Source organism: Lepidothrix coronata, unplaced genomic scaffold, assembly GCF_001604755.1.
Source record: "Lepidothrix coronata isolate B3197 unplaced genomic scaffold, Lepidothrix_coronata-1.0 Scaffold10, whole genome shotgun sequence".
NCBI lineage: Eukaryota > Metazoa > Chordata > Aves > Passeriformes > Pipridae > Lepidothrix > Lepidothrix coronata.
In genome coordinates, this window is record NW_016690190.1 from 4,377,239 (window position 1) to 4,390,429 (window position 13,191).

The following is a 13,191-nucleotide window of genomic DNA, read 5'->3' on the forward strand; positions in this document are numbered from 1 at the left end:
GAGGATGAGGGTGTACAGAGTCACTCCATTTGAAGAATAGTCCAAAAATTATATTGATGCTTAGTGAATAGTTACCTCCATAATTAGTCCAGCTCTAATTACAATGCAGCCAGATCAACGTTCTCATTTTTGACTGTTATTATAGTATCAGAAATATACTTTGCAAAATACTTGAGAATGAAAAAAAGTAAGAGGATATGTCAGGGCAGAACTATTGCACTAGAAGTAATGATGATACTACACATAACACATAGCTTTGAAGGAATAAGGGTTTTGATGTAAAAACAATGACTTAGATTGAACTTGTCTGGAATCAATGTCTGTCCCTGAAAAATGTGGGCGCAGCACATCACCATTGACCCCAAAGGCACCCCTGGCACCCAGAGGTGCTATTGCTTTTGGCAGTCTATTCCTCTATTTCAGTCTCCTCTCTATCAATTTTTTCTCTTTTTCCTGCTCCAAGTTCATCTTGCAAGTCAGAGCTGAAAGATCTACAAGGGCATAAGTGATCTCTCACATCAGAGCAATGCCAGGCACAATAAACATGCCATGACACTAGATCTAGTATATAACTTCATGGCATGCCACAGTTCAAGGTATGGAAGGGAGCTGGAGGGTTTTTTCACCTTTTCATTTGCTTGTTTGTTTACGGACAGGCCATCCAGTGAAATGGGCAAAGACTGAGTTCATTTTTAGCACATTTCTGCACAAAACCAGTTCTTGCTGGGAAGTGGTGGGATTTTGGGGCACATCACTAATGGCAGGCATTTCCTTGTACACAGACAGAGCTTTTGCTAAGGGAGAACTACAACAATGCTCCAAGAGAAAGGAGAAAGCAGGGTCTGACAAAGGAGTAAAGAAAGATAAGAGGATTCATTTAATGCAGTAGAGCTGAGCTAAAACCTGGATCAAAGCTTTGAAATGATACCATAAAGTTGGTGGGAGCCTGGTAGAACTGGCCCAAATGAGACTGCTAAATAATAAGTGACTCATGCTTATAATTCCCCCTCTCTTTCATCTTTATGTGCTAAAGGTAAGTGAACCTTTATTCCATATTGCTACATTCAGTGAAACTGTAAATAATCAAGTGTTGAGCTCCAGCTGTAATAATAAAAACTGACAAAAGCCTGGCAGGTTTTCAGTATTTTCCCTAAAAATAGCAAGAAAAAACACCACTTTCAACTGCCATCACCTTCTTTATATATTAAACTACTCTGGAAAGAAATAATATCGTCAATTCTTATATATTATTGGCTCATAGATACCAGCTAGGCTGTGTCACCATAACCACCTCTCTTTTGCTGTAAAAGATCTATCGGTGAATCCAGTTAAAGAAAAACTCCCAGAAATATCTCTGCATTCTGACTCATTAATTCATCCTTTTCCCTAACTGGTCCTCTGATGCCATTTGAAATGAAACTGCTGAAAATATTCCAAAGACATTTGCTTGCCTAAAGATTGTTTGTTGCATACCACAGTGTTTTCCATCATCTGTATCCACTAAGCTGTGCACCATCTATCTCTCTCTCTGATCTGTCGTTTGTCGTCCTCCCAGGAGATTAGCAAAGATAAGTTATTTAGGTTTTGATGACTCCACAGGGCTGCTTTCAAAGTGGCATTTTTTTCACAGTCATTTTTTCTACTTGGAGAAAATATCTTTCCTCCTGGAACAAACTTCTGAAAAACATTCTACCTGATGTTTGCTTCTCCTTTTAATCTTTATCTCCAATTTTGTATACATTCAGGAAATAAAAGTACCAGTTTTGAGACCTGAAGTGCTGTGATGCTTAGAAGGCATTTAAGGTCAGTCTTGTCAAAAGGTTACCCTTTTTTGGATTCAGAGCAAGTCCCCTATATTTGGCTGCTTCTCATGCAAACATTTGTACAAACTTTCTGAATGCTCTCGGAATCCAGAAAAAGACTATCAGCAACTGCTGCAGTTTGTCACTTGTAACTGCTCAGTGCTGTGTCTCCAGCTCCAGTCTTCCACTGTTAGTGCCCCAGTGAGGTAAGGTAGATTTTTGCAAAATGATACTTGTATTCCAAATTTGTCGTGCTCTTGGATCATGCCAGCCCTGTTTGAACACTCTTTCTGTTACTGAAATAAGTAAGCTAAAGCCACCAGGTACCTGAGGAAATCTATCACCTGTAGCCCTCTCAGTTATCCGAAAGCATGTACAGCAGTGCAAGTGGTGTTCTCTGATCGTCGACCCTTAGATCATTGTCACATCAGTTGAGACATGCCTAGTAGAAAACTACTTGGCTATTTTTTCCTGCCACCTCTTCTAGCCTTTCGTGTATTGTGTGAGCAGGGGCTTTATCATGCCTTGCTCTTCTGCTGTTACTCAGCAGTCTGCCAGGCTCTGTTAGGATTCCTCAACAACTTCATTGTCAGCATTCACACTTTCTACTACTTGATATGTCAGGAGATTGCCTTGTTGAAGTGATCATTAACCTGAACAGTTTATGAATACCACAGATGTAATTATTTCTATGCTTATTCACTTATTTGATATATTTTCAGGGTCTCAAGAATTGCTCCAGATGGTCATCAATTCCTGTTATGTAATCTAAAAAAATATTTTATTGTTGAACAGAAAACTCCCTAAACTCATTGTCTAAAAATCTCTTTTATGACGCTGAGATTATTTCATTCCTTTACAACCTCATAAATACTTGAAATAGCACTTTAAAGTATACTTGAAATGGAGAAGCTCATAGCTTTAAAAAAAGTCACAGTTATCACATTCCTTGCAAGAAATTGCACACTATGGTAACTAATTTGAATCCTGTGAAAAAGTCAAATTATGGGTGTCCACAGTAGCATAATTTTTTAATTATTATTTCTTTTTTTTTCCTGGCATATCTGATAATAACCAATAGAAACCTGAGTAGTTTTCTGCAAAGTTACTATTAACAATACTGGATAGGAGTAAAAGCCATGCAGGTATCATGGTATCATGACAAGGGCCTTGTTGTATGCCAGCGTGCAGTTCAATACCTGGCTTCTAGTGGTGGTTGATGGTTTACTGATAAATTACTACAAAATGAAGAAAGTATGGGGGAGAGAGTTTTCATAGCTATAGCAGCTGATGTTTAAGAGTGGAACCTAAGTTAGCAGCCTCATCTTCAGCTCTGCAAGGAATGAAGACAGGGAAGTTTTTTTACAGTCATTTGGCTTTTCAGACCTCTGAATTAGGCTCCTGAAATCTTTCTCTCTGCTCTCTCTTAGGCTCCTAACTCAACCATCTTAGCTTGGACCTGAGTGGAGCATGAACCCTCACCATGGCAAAAAGTGAACTGTGCCATTTAGTCTCTTTAACTCAGTTTATTCTCAGGGAGTCTTTCAATATCTCATCTTTGTCTCATCCCCCCTCCACAAAGTATTGTACAACCTCATCTGGAGAAAATGACAGTCAAATAAGAATGTTATAAATACATTGAAATGAGTGGAGTAAACAGCATGGCAATAAAGTTGACCAGGCAGCCCCCTGTGAGAGATGCTTTTTATTATGTTCAGCTGCAAGTATCATTCTCCTAATGCTGCCCATTCATCTTGTGCTGGGTTACAAGTCAAACCTGGCTGCACTCGTGCTCTCTTGGGGTGGAGAGATCCAGCTGTGGCCAGCTCACGGCAAATACACTGTGTCACAAAAATACAGGGGTTCCCCCGTAATTTTTTTCTCCTGACTTTTTGTTTTGTTGCTAGGAATAGATGATTGCAACCAGATAGTCCACAAATTAATTCCTTGGCATGTCAGTCAGCTACGAATCATTTATTTGAGATGTCATGGCAATATCAGAGAGATTTGGGGTCGGGAGTAAAAGATATGGTACAGTCTAAGCAGCGTGTAGTGGTACTATAATTGAGGGCAGATACGGAAGAATGGAGTTCCCCTACTAGTAAACTGAGCAGTGTAAATTTGCTGGTACTCCACTTGTGTGGAAACATTCACTGGGAAAAGAAAAAGATGTATTTTCATGTTTTGTGAGATAAGAGGGAACAAAGAAAAGAGAAAAATTCAAGCATGTTGCTGTAGATGATTATAGTAGTAATTTCTACGAAAGCAGTTGCTCAGTTTCTCACCCTGAGTCAAACTGAGGCAAAAGGTCAGTGAATACAGTGATGGCAATTCAGTATTTATTTCAATAAGCAGCAAAGTGACTTTGCCCACTGCAATCTTTCGACATGAAGAAAGATTTTTTTGCACTTGATGAAACTAAATCATATCCAGCTCTAGAAAGGTCAACAAACCTTTCTGGTTAATATATTTCTGGAGCTGAAATCAAGCCATCTAGTTAATCTGAAATCCAGAAGCAGATGCTTCTGCAGCTCCACAATATTTACACATCTAATCCTAGCACTACAGCAGGCAGAGAGACCTTTTGTGCTTTACTATAGAAGCAGCTTTCCTGCTTCTTGTTTTTCTGTTGTGTCATGAAAAATTCACTGCTAGAAAAGATCAAAATACAATTTACATCTGTTTTTTCATATCTTAGTTCAATTATGGTTTTCATTACCTTGAAAGTTAGCTTAAATGTTCCTTATTGCCCAGCAAATAAGTAAGCAAATAAACAAACAATTTAACTACAAGGGAAAGGAAAGCTTCATTCTAGTATTTATCACAAAGTACTCTAAGTAACCATTTCCAAACTGCATAATGGTTACACTGAGTTAAAATTCTTCTGTCTGAACATTTTGAATAGAAATGTCTTTCACCTCTTCTGTCTCTACCAAGGTTTATTTAGTGACCTACTGAGGCATCAGAGACTGCCACTGCCTAGCTTGAAGAGGAAAAGGAGAGGATGCAGTGATCACATGAAGTGCACTCTGTGTCAGATAGAGGTTGAACTGAATGCTTATTTTGCCCCATTCCTCTCAAATAGAGGGACTTTAGAGAAATCTGAAACTCCACAGATATGAGTCTGGTACAAGCAGATGGATTTTCACATGCTGCATGTATAGCTGCAGAGCTCACTGCTGCAAGAGAGGTTTGTGGTCTCAGCATTTAAACAAGACTGAACATATGGGCTCATAATCCATATGTAAAATGTGCATAGTACAAGTCTGCAAGGTGCAAAGGGAGATGGCATGCTGGTTCTTACCTGTGACTGGATTTCAGTTTAGGACAGTTTCTAAGCATAATAACTTACACAGGCATTTTTTTTCTCCTAGTAAGAGCTATTCAACCTGCTGTTTGTTTAGGAGCTTCCAAAATATCTGATAAGATTATTTGAAGCACTAATGGACAGTTGCAGAGGGAGGATTAGGTCCTATCTATGTTCCTATGGTCCAACACTATTTGGCTATCACAAGGTGTGCTGAAATCAACTCTGACCATGCACGTCTTTCAACCTTTGTTAGACCTTTAGATCTCCCAAAGACGGTGTTTTCTTGAAAAAAATGTACTCCCTCTCTGCACTCTTATGTGCTCCAGGGACCTTAGCTTAGTCCTGCTATGAGAATGAGGCAAGAAGGCTTGGAGAAGATAACATATTGACTTTTGTACTTAAAGGTACTTACACTGACATAATTGCAATTATTAATACTGGTGAAAGGATGTGCCCAATCTATAATTTGAAGTAATGTTTGGCGACTTGAACAATATGAATCATGAATCATTCATTAAGTGAGTAATACTTTTAATGAGTTATAATTAATTTTTAGATGTCCTCTGTTATTTTTTTGTGTATTTTAAGGTCACCAGCATTATTTTTTTGTGTGTCATAATTACATTGAGGGTTATATGCTATTCCCATCAAATGCAAATATATTATTTGCTTTAGTTCAAACCTTTTTATACTTAGGGGAAGGACTTTGAGAATGGTGAAGTGTCTTAAAGGCAAAGCCAGTGGAATCTCCTTAGCTGTATATGAGGTATCATTCCTGTGTTTTCAGGTCTGCAAGCCATGATGCTGAGACATCAGAGGCTGTCAGAGAAGTTAATGATAGATCTACGTGCTTGATGTTTCAGATCCTCTTTGGATGTAAATAGGCAGAGCTACACTGAAGCTAACAGATCCCTACCAGCTAAAAAAAATTTGCACTCTGGCTTTGACTAGGGCTCTATTCCCCAGTCAGTAATCCAGTCTACCTACCGCCCAGCCAGACACCAATACATTCACATTAGTTACAATACTTTTTGATTGCTTCATCAAAAAATCTCAGAGATTATGTGCCCTCAGGACATGGTACCATTACATTGTGTCAGCCCCAAATGGAGGGGCTTAGGCAGAGCAGCCCATCTTTTCTGAGATGTAAGTAGGGCATCTTTTTCTGCATTGACTTACGTTCCATTTTTCTTCCGGTATATCTGAACAAATAACTGAGAAAACCCCCTCTTCTACACAGTCCTGTAGCTTCCATTTTAGTTGTACATGCTCTCTCTGTCTCTGGAGACAGTCATCCTCACACTCCATCACCAGAGGAATGAAGACAAAATGCCAGCTTCTTGAACGAGTACTAAGATGTCTTTAACTGCATAATAATTGATGTTTTTATGGAGTTCCAGATCATTTAACGATATTGAACACTTCAATGGTTTAATCCTTCCTCACACAATGTGTAGACAAATAATAGCTTGATAGACTTCATCATTCATGAGAGGCAGACAGAGCAGGCAAGCCAGCATGAAAATATTTTAATTATACTTTGTCAAAAGTATATCACAGGAGATAAGACTGCTCTTTCCTCACCGGTTTCATTTGGGGAATTTGTCCAAGTCTAAATTTATTTGCTATTAAAAATTGCGCTTGTGTTCAAAGACTACTCCCAGAAGGCAAGAAGAAAGAGAAACAAGATAAGAACAAATAGAAGAATGAAAAGTGGCAGAACACTACAGAACTTTAGGCGGGCAATTTCTTGCTTGAGGCCAAGCTTCGGAAAAAAACCCCACCTTCCTAGAACACAGGAAGTGGTATGGAGGAAAGGATAGGACAAATCTCATATTTCATTAACTTTTTGCTTTATGCAAATTTAATATGGGAAGATCCTATGCAGTCCCACTGGGCACATATCAGCGGGGTTAACTCACTGCAGAGAACCTTCCCCTTGGTAGATGTTCTCCAGGCATTTCTCCCCAGTTTCACAGACTGTATTTATAAAGTATCTAAAAATGCAAATGAATGACATCTGGAGTTGATAAGGAACAAAGAAAACTGGCTTTCTGATCAAATAAAAAGGTTATGTTGTAATTTATTTTTTTTTTGAGCTGAATCCAAGCTTACTAAAGCCAGAGGGAGTTTTTTCTACTATGTTTCAATAGTTTTGGGACTGAGCCCTTGTGAAACTGTGCAATAGCATATTGCAAAATAGGGTTGTTGATCATTATACTGTGCAGCTTCTACTTAGGTGGATATTATTATTTTTATGTCATATAAACCAGCATTTGATGAGGGTTGTTAAAATTATTTTGTCTCCAGTGCAAATGTAGTGTTGCTTCTATGTGTGACTGCTCTTTTGTTACTAGCGGCTCATCTTCTAACAACATGTCATAGTAGGAAAGATGTGAGAGAATCAACAATAAAAAAATAGGGTAAACAATTTAACAACTCTATTTTGTTTCTTGTCAGTGTTTTCACAGAATCATAGACTACAGAGTACTCATATTGCTGAGGTAGGTTTTATCATCTCTTCTCTGTGGTGACCAGTGACAGGACCCAAGGGAATGGCCTGAAATTGTGTCAGGGGAGGTTTAGGTTGGATATTAGAAAAAGGCTCTTCTCCCAGAGAGTGGTTGGGCACTGGAAGAGGCTCCCCAGGGCAGTGGTCACAGCACCAAGCCTGACAGAGTTCAAGAAGTGTTTGGATGATACTCTCAGGCACATGGTGTGACTCTTGGGGATGGTCCTGTGCAGGGCTAAGGGCTGGACTCGATGATTCTTGTAGGTCCCTTCCAACAGCATATTCTGTGATTCTGTATTGAAGGACTAAAGATGAGGAGTAAAGTATTTACTTGGCCTTTAGTGCATGCTGAAAAAGGTCAAAAGTTTTTCTTTCACCTTGGTTGGTACTGAATGTCTCAGCAAGAACTGAAGAAGGGATTTCCAAAAAGTGTCTAGAATTTACTTTGTTCTGTTACCATTTAAAGTCAATAACAAAGTACTATTGACAATCATAGTGGTGGGGTCATAGCAGAACAGGGGATTGAAAGTCTTTCCATCCTAAAAGCTCTAGACATACTGTACTGGAAATGAGATGAAGTCACAGGTTTCCAGTAGTGTACCTCATTCAGCAGTAACAAGTCTTCTGTAATCAGCCAATTTCCAAATCATAGGCATGTATCCTCTATGTAATTCATACAAACACAAGTTTTTTTCTTTTTTTTTTTTTTATTTTTAAATAGTGCCAGGCTTTTAGTGTCAGTAAAATTCCCCTGCAGTGAGAAACTCCAATTTAATTAAATGTTGCATGAAACTATTTCTTTTCCCCTGCTGTACATTTGCTGCCTATTAATGCATCCTGTGTTATTCAACTCAAGGTAAACAAACATCTCTATTCAGATTTCTCAATGCAATTAATTTGTTTTTTTATAACTCTGTCATGATTGATGTAACTCGTTTCTTTGCCAAGAAAACTTTCCTAGCCTCTTCAATTCCTTCTTACACTGACAGATGTGTTCCCTCAAGGTATCTAGACCTTCAAATTTCTGTTTTTTCTTTCTTAAAGACAAGACAATTGAAAGTAAAGACAGGAGGCTCGAAATCACTGTGGTTTAAATGCTTCAGACTTCATTTTATTCACATCCACCCTCTTCAGTTTTATGTTTCTGATTAACCAGAGACCATTAACTATTTCTTTGTTTCTCTCCCTAGAAAGGTTACTTTGATTTTCAAGCCAATGAATATACATTGACACATCTGAGACTGACCATTACGTTTATTACCTTGGTATGTAATGAAATTATTTAAGAGTACTTTGGAACCTTTTCTATTCTATCTCGGCTAACCTGACAACTTTCATCAGTTAATTTTGCCAAATCTATGTTTCCCTTTAGCCTGTTGACTTAATTAGGCTGGTAGTAATTGCAGCTAATTAAGAACAACTAATGCAGACAGTAGTCCATTTGTCTATTCGATCTTACACTGAGGTTTGACATTATATTATTTCTGTTGGCTCACTATGTCTTTGAGAAAGTTTTTTCCTTAAGAGTGTGGGCTCTGAGAAGAGCTGAAGTATGGAGGTGAAGAGTCTTTGCTTACACAGAACATAAACCAAGTCTTAATAGGACGTGAGGGCATTCAGGTACTTCAAAGCCTGCATGCTACAAAAATACACATTGGTCTGAATAGCTTTTCAGTCACAGAAATGTGGAAAATTGAATTATCTCCCTGTAGGAAATATTAATAATTTGTTTTCAACCCACGCAGATGAAATTTTGACATCTTCGCACATAAAAGAAAATGGAAAACAATTTTAATGTGGAAATATTGGACTACAAAATGTTTACTTTTTTGATCAAAGAGAAGATTATTAATCTCAAAAGACTGATGTATTTGGTATTCAAAAATTTCTGCAATACTTCTGAAAACTGGAAATATCAGTGTTGGGGTTTTTTTAGATTGAAAAGAAGTTTTTTTGAAATGTTCTACTTGAAATATTTTATAACTACCGTTACAGGACAAACATCCTGTTTTGTTTCTGTGGTGGGTTTTACTTATTTTTTTTTAATTATTTTTGTTTCTTTGATATTCTAGATTTTTAAGGAAAAAATTCAGTCAAAGCATTTTAGATATCTTCTCTCCTACTCTCTATTTTCTAGCAAAAAAAAGAAATGAAAGAAGGATCCTTGAGATAACTCTCTCTTGGTTCACTGAAGATACAGAGAACATTAATGTAAGCACATCCACACAAATGCCCTTCCTGGAGTGTCAGAGAAGTGGCATTTTGAAGAGATGCATGTTTTAGAAAGACATCATATCTTTCTGCATGAACTCAGAAATTCACTTGTTTCCATCTAATAATCTTGGGCCAGAGATTACTGTTGACATGCTGGTTAACAGATTTTGTTAACTGTTTCTAGTTTTCACTTTCATTAAAATACTTTTGATAAATTATGGTAGCCAACTCTTTATTTGCTATTGTTGTTAATTTAATGCTGGGAGAAATAGAGGATAAAATCTTGTTTCAGTGTGGAAATGGAGCCTAATACCCTGAAAATAGTAATAAAAATCTTGGTTTTGATTGCAGATAAACATCTTTGTAACTGGAACATCTTTTTTTACAGCAGCCACAAAAAGAGAAAGTTGATGAAATTAAATGTTCAAGTTACCTTGGCTTATTGGGATGAGAGTTCTGTGGCAAAATACATGCCATCTTTCAGATTTCATGGAGGCTCCATCTCATCTCTGCCACCACAGGCAAGTAGCTCGTGGTGTGCTAACCCTCACTGCAGGCTTGACTACCTGGGGCCGTGCAGCAAAGGCAAACTGAATCAGTTAATTGTGTGAATTAAAGCGCATTAAAAGTCCTGCAGGTGTTCTCTTTCAAGTGTTAAGAGGCTGTATGTCACTGCAGTTTAATCTTTCTCTGATGAGGGCTTGTCCTCAGTGGAGTGTTAGCATAAGGTATAACTCCAGCATCGTTCCTGGCTGAACTGCTGCATGTACAGAGCAGTCTCTAAGCTGAATTAGGCAATGATTTAGAGACCTTTGCTGTGGTTTTGCGTCCATGCTGGTGGATGAACTGAAGTGCCTGTTGTCTTGCTTATCTGGATGTGGAGGCTTGCTAACAGCTGGTATGCAGTCTGCCATGCTGCAATGGAGCTGAATTAGCTGGTTTGTCACAGGCCCGGGCTAAAGGTTGAGTAGTGCTTCTTTTCTAACCAGCAAGGGGGAACACAGCCATTCACTGTCAATTCCTGCACAGAGTGTGTCGCTAGCCAGTCTTTCCCCACAGCTTCACTGTTCACAGCATGACCATATTTGAGCAAGGGAGGCCAGCTCCAGAGGAATCAAGCTGCCTCTCAGGGTACATGCACATAACTGGAAGCAACTGAGTTCCTCTAAGCATCTGATGAGCTGTAACTAAATAGGACACGGAGATTTTATTGCTTTTAGTTGCACGTCTCCATCTTTCGTAACCGGAGTTAACCCTGCACTAGCAATATTCCCTGAGAAACTACAATAATATATGGGCACAAGGACATGAATGGGAAGGAGGGTGATTTATCACTCCCTCTTTCAGTCACATGAGTTAGCTGGAATGTCTCTGTTGTCTTTTCTAGAGTCAAAGGAAAGAGAAACCTCTGTGAAGTGGCTTTGAGCACATAAATTAGGCACTTCCTCAGAGTCTCTCACTGCACGAGCCCACCTCTCTGCATTGATCCTAGAAGTCATTGGGAAGAACAGTCAGCAATTTTAGACAACGTGCTTCCTTTGGGTTTTGTGACTACATGAAATGGAAAGTGGAGTTTTGGAAGACATTGCCATATATGTTTTATCTGCCAGCAAACAATAGGTTTATCCCCTGTAAGTTGATGTCTGATGCCAGCAAAGGCTACATATGTATGCCTTTACAGGTTTTGGTGTAATTGAGCTGACCTTTCGCATATGACAAAAATTTAATATTTTAATGAAACATTTTTTACCTCCCCCTCATTACTTTTTTTCTGCCTAAATTTGGCATGTGCAAAACCCTGCATTTTTGTGTTCACAGGCAACTTTCCACTCATCCTGGAAGAGGCAGGTTTATGCTGATTGTTAACTGTGGAAACAAATGGCATCAGATGAAGTACAAGGATACTTGTACCACAGTGCTGCTCTCCAGCAGAGCCATCTGAGACAGTGGAAATGGATTTTTCCTTTTAGTGATGAAATACAAGGACATCAGATCAGGCAAACCAGATCAGAAGTGACTTAAGAATTTGGTCACAGAGTAAGCTGTAATTAGTATTTTGTTTTTCTTTACTCCAGCTGCAGGCTGCAGCTACTGTACTTTCAGATGTTACCAAACTGCACAGAAAAATAAAATCAAGAAAAAATTTTATATTATAAATTAAAATTGACCTTTCATTCACCTTTCATTCCTCTTGGATTACCCAACTTCTTATTAGAAGTGTTCATCTGCCTTGCTTCTATCCCCCTTTCATTGGTTGTGTAATTGGAAAAAGTCAGTACAACTGCACTTCTGTGGTTTGATTTTAGTTGCTCTTACTGACAACTGGGTAGGATATTGCTATATATTGCAGTTTGGAAATGTATACAAAACTGATATTTCACAAATATCAGTTTTGAAAGCTCTTCTGTAACAGCATGGGGGAGATGGGTTTAAATTCACACATTTTACAGCCAACCTAAAGGAACTGGTGAGGGTTGTGGTAACCCATAATGGGTTAGAGAAATTTTAACAACAGCAGTGTAAGCAGTTCTCTGCTAAGCTCTACCCAAGCAACCTCTGACTTTATGTTTCAAAACATATTCAATGCTTGATTCCTACTCATTGTCTCTCATATTCTTTTTCTAGAAATATGGAGCCTTTTTCAAACAAACTGGACTTCCCAGTGAAAACTGGGTGAAATATAAGGTTCCATTTTGATTTTCAGAGATAGTTGACTGATACATTCTAAATGAAAGTACTGATAAATAGAAATGATCTGCCATAACTTACAAATTAAAAACTCACACACTTTCACAGTTCAAGTCCTGGTGCCTTACTTCTTGCTGTCTCTATGTAAAAAGCAAATATATCTCTGAATGCTTTGCCACTTGAGAAATGACAGTTTTATCAGAATTAGGTAAAACTAAAGATACTGAAGATACCAGTAATGGTCCTCTTACCCCACATCAGAGTTGAATTAATAAATCTCTTTTTATGATGGTTCAAACTCAAGATGAATTCTCTGTGGGAGTTATCTTGAGGAAAACATTGTAAACTCGCCATCTACTGGATTAGACAACTGCTTCATTCCCAGACCCCAACCTCCTTCATTGTATCCTTCTCACCTGCCTTCCTGCAGCTCAATGCAGCACATTTCAAAGGCTAAAAAAGCAACACTGAAACTTTACCCCAGAAACTCAACAGCATGCCCTGAGGAGATAGCTTCTCCTTTGGGGGCAAGTCCCTTTGTTTCTAATTGCCATGGATGCTTGTTTTCCTTCTCTTCTCCTATAATGGCCAGTCTTCGCCAGCGAAGATTTGGGAAAGGTCATTAACCCTTCGAGCCTGTGCAGTGGATTTTTTAGGTGAGACCC

At 38.5% G+C, this 13,191-nt stretch overlaps 1 long non-coding RNA gene across 1 annotated transcript; it reads left to right on the forward strand.

Moving 5' to 3' along the window:
• The first annotated feature begins 751 nt into the window (after nt 1-751).
• On the forward strand, nt 752-11,952 carry LOC108492372. The gene is made up of 3 exons (XR_001873083.1): nt 752-1,033; nt 8,815-8,889; nt 11,657-11,952. It is a non-coding gene; the product is annotated as an uncharacterized LOC108492372 (long non-coding RNA).
• The last annotated feature ends 1,239 nt before the right edge of the window (nt 11,953-13,191 follow it).